The sequence below is a fragment of the Otolemur garnettii genome, unplaced genomic scaffold (assembly GCF_000181295.1).
Source record: "Otolemur garnettii isolate 467f Iridium unplaced genomic scaffold, OtoGar3 scaffold00006, whole genome shotgun sequence".
NCBI classification, from domain to species: Eukaryota; Metazoa; Chordata; class Mammalia; order Primates; family Galagidae; genus Otolemur; species Otolemur garnettii.
This window is the reverse complement of record NW_003852401.1, coordinates 8,621,913-8,626,042: the sequence shown is the minus strand read 5'-3', so window position 1 is coordinate 8,626,042 and position 4,130 is coordinate 8,621,913.

Below are 4,130 nucleotides of genomic sequence, written 5' to 3'. Positions count from 1 at the left end.
CAGGGGTCCTCAAACTTTTAAAACAGGGGGCCAGTTCACTATCCCTCAGACCGTTGGAGGGCCGGACTATGGGCCCCGGGACAAGTTGACTGCTAAGCAGGACAGGCAGCAGTGGCAAAAACACCTGGCGGGCCTGATAAATGTCCTAGGCAGGCTGCATGTGGCCCACAGGCTGTAGTTTGAGGAGGCCTGCCGTAAGCAATGCACAGGAAGGGAAAAATGCTCACTGGTAGAGGAGAGGGTTCTTTAAATTTTGGACTAGCATCCGTGCATTCTATGCTTTAATCCTAAGATAAACGTCCCACATTCCCTGGGACAGTTTCTTTTTTTAGAGACAAGAGTCTTAAATTATCGCCCTCAGTAGTGCTATAGCATTACAGCTCATAGCAACCTTCTACCCCTGGGTTTAGGGAATTCTCTTGCCTCAGCCTCCTGAGTAGCTGGGACTACAGGCACCCACAGAAAGCCCGGCTATTTTTTTGTTGCTGTTTGGCTGGGGCCAGGTTCGAACCCGCCTCCCTTGGTATATGGGGCTGGCGCCCTACTCACTGAGCCACAGGTACCGCCCACAGATGGACTCTTTGATCTGATTTATGAAACATCTTTAGACAATAAAACTTCAAAGGAAAGGATCCCTGACCTACATTCTCTGAAGCATGGGGGAAGCTGGAAGACTCTGGCAGCAACATTCTGCCTCAGAGATAAACAGCAATCTGTAATAAAAGCCAGCAGCCAGGAGTTGCATCCAAGGGAATAGAGTGGCAGGTGGTCAGAGAGGATAAAATACCAACATGTTTAGGTTCTTTTTCGTAAAAATTAAAATCAATGAACATATGAGCAATGCACAGTGGCACGAGACTAGAGGATGGGATGGGAGGATTGCTTGTGTGCAGGAGTTTGAGGCCACCATCAGCAATACAGAGAGATCACACTGTCTGTCCTATTGTACAACTAATTTTGTTTATAATAATATATTATCGGTTTTGTTGTTTTCTATAATGTTTTCAAAATTAATCCTTGAAATAAAAATATATTTATTTTTAGACTTATAATCAGGACTATTTGCTATGATGTACCAGAACTGAGGCCGAAAAGGGGATCCAGAGGAGGAGTCAAGCTTGAGTTAGGACTGGCAACAGTCCTCTAGGGTGGGAAAGGAGGAACATATTTAGCTATCATAGTTGGATATAGACTAGTGCCACTGAGGGAGACTGGCCATATTTTGAGATAAGTTCTAAAGCAGTGCTCAAGTTAGCACAGCCACTAATTCCCAGTATCAGGGAAAGAATACTGCGGGGGTGGGGGCCCACAAGTTAGCTGCTAGCTGCAGGCCTTACGTCTCAGATACTCATACAGACTATATTCCTCCTCTGCCCATTAGTCCTTTCTCTGTTTTCTTCCCTCCGCTAACTGCATCTCTTCTTTATGACCTATTAGGACACTGTTCTCAGGATCACTTATTCTTATCCAACTCAAGATGAAGAGCTTTGTTCTAAGTCCTTCCCAGTCCTACCCTAGCTGTTTTTGGCCTGTAAGCTTAGAAAAGAAAACTGAATAAAGAATGTGTTGAGTAACTCCAAGACATCTAGAGGAGCTCATTCTGATAATGCTGAGACAGTGCCCTGAGCCAGATAAGATATGAGAAGGGAGCACAAAGGGAAGAGCGTGCTAACTCTCCCCAGGGAGTGTGATACACTTGTCATTTAGATACCATTAATAAAACAGACTGTCTGTTGGTTTTATATTTATTTATTTATTTATGAGACAGTCTCACTTTGTCACCCTTGGTAGAGTGCTGGGTCATCACAGCTCACAGCAACCTCAAATTCTTGGAATTAAGCGATTCTCTTGCCTCAGCCTCCCAAATAGCTGGGACAACAGATGCCTGCCACAAGACGCCCTGTTATTTTTTTTTTTGGTTGTAGTTGTCACTGTTGTTTGGCAGGGCAGGGGCCAGGTGTGAACCTGCCAACTCCGGTGCATGTGGCTGGCGCCCTAGAGGCTGAGCTACAGGCGTCAAGCCACTGCCTGGCTATTTTTAGAGATGGGGTCTCACTCTTGCTCAGGCTGGTCTCAAACTCCTGAGCTCAGGCAATCCACCCACCTTGGCCTCCCAAGTGCTGGGATTACAGGTGGGAGCCACCTTGACTGGCCTTCTTGATTTTATTTTAATTAAAACAGTGGTCAAGAGCACTGTATGTGTGAGGTACTGGCCCTTCAAATATGTTTTTCAAAATTAATTAAGGGGGAACCAGAAACAAATAACCTGCCAGTCTATATAATATGCAGATTAAACATCGCAAAGTGGAGACTAGGTTTGGATTTCATACTACGGAGGCTCTCCTAGGAAATCTAAAGACCTATGAATTTAGTAATTTCTCCTCAATACTCACATACGAAATCACCGAAATGAGAGTGGGAGACTCAAACTTTGTTGGGGGCTGGGTGTGGTGGCTCATGCCTGTAATCCTAGCATTCTGGGAGGCCAAGGTGGGAGGAATACTTCAGCTCATGAGTTCAAGACCAGCCTGAACAAAAGTGAGACCCTATCTCTACTAAAAATAGAAAAACTGAGCCAAGAAAATCACTTGAGCCTGAGTTGGAGGTTGCTGTAAGCTATGATGGGACAGCACTCTACTGAGTGAGACTCGGTCAACAAAGTGAGACTCTGTCTCAAAAAACAAAACAAAACAAAACAAAACTTTGTTGGGCCCTAATTTCCTCACCTTTCAAATGAGCTAATTAGAACAGATGATCTGTGAAGATTTTTCCCCTTGGCTCCAAACTTAGGGTTTCATGAAATACTAAAAAAACCCAATTTTTCTACTACAGAGAATTTAAAGAGGACACCAAAACTGGGTGGGGTGGCTCACACCTGTAATCCTAGCACTTGGGAAGCTGAGGCGGTAGATTGCCTGAGCTCACAGGTTGGAGACCAGCCTGAGCCAGAGTGAGACCTCATCTCTAAAAATAGCTGGGTGTTGTGTGTGTGTGTGTGTGTGTGTATCCACCCAGGAGGCTGAGGCAAGACAATTAATTAAGCCCAAGAGTTTGAGGCTGTGATGCCCCCCACCCCCCCCCACTCTACCAAGAATGACAAAGTGAGAATCTGTCTCAAAAAAAAATTTTTTTACATTTCCATTCAACTCTTTTGTATTGCAGATCCACAGAAATCTGCAGTAAGCATGCCTAGTCCAAAAGTAGCAAGAAAGTGTTTTCTGCTAGAATGTTTGCATTGCCCTCTTCAGTGGGCTAAGTGATTTTTCTGCATTCTTTTTTTTTTTTTTTTTTTTTTGAGACAAAGTCTCACCCTTGGTAGAGTGCTGTAGTGTCACAGCTCACAGCAACCTCAAACTCTTGGGCTTAAGCGATGCTCTTGCCTCATTTCCCAAGTAGTTGGGACTATAGGCGCCTGCCACAATGCCTGGCTGTTTTGTTGTAGTTGTTGTTGTTGTTTGGCAGGCCCAGGCTGGGTTTGAACCCGTCAGCCTGGGTGAATGTGGCCAGTGCCCTAGCTACAGGCACCAAGCCACCTATGTGTTCTTGCATCTGCTATGTAAGTTCAACAGAAAACATGGTAGTATAATGAATTAACAATTATATTGTCACTGAGCTTTCCAACTCCCCTCCTACTTTTTAGATAGTCAAGTATTTTTTTTTAAAAAGAGACAGAGGCTCACTTTGTTGCCCTCTGTAGAGTGCTGTAGCTGGAGCAACCTCCAGCTCTTGGGCTTAGGCGATTCTCCTGCCTCAGCCTCCCAAGTAGCTGGGACTATAGGTACCCACCACAATGCACAGCTATTCTTTGTTGTAGTTTGGCCAGGGCTGGTGTTCAACCCACCACCCTTGGTATATGGGGCCGGCACTCTACTCACTGAGCCACAGGTGCCACCTCTCACTCAAATATTTACATATTAAAAATTAAGGCTTGGTGCCTGTAGGTCAGTGGCTAGGGCACTAGCCACAGACACTGGATCTGGCGGGTTCGAATCCAGCCTGGGCCTGCCAAACAATGACAAATATAACCAAAAAAATAGCTGGGCATTGTGGTGGGTGCTTGTAGTCCCAGCTACTTGGAAGGGTGAGGCAAGAGAATTATGTAAGCCCACAGCTTGAGACTTTTTTTTTTT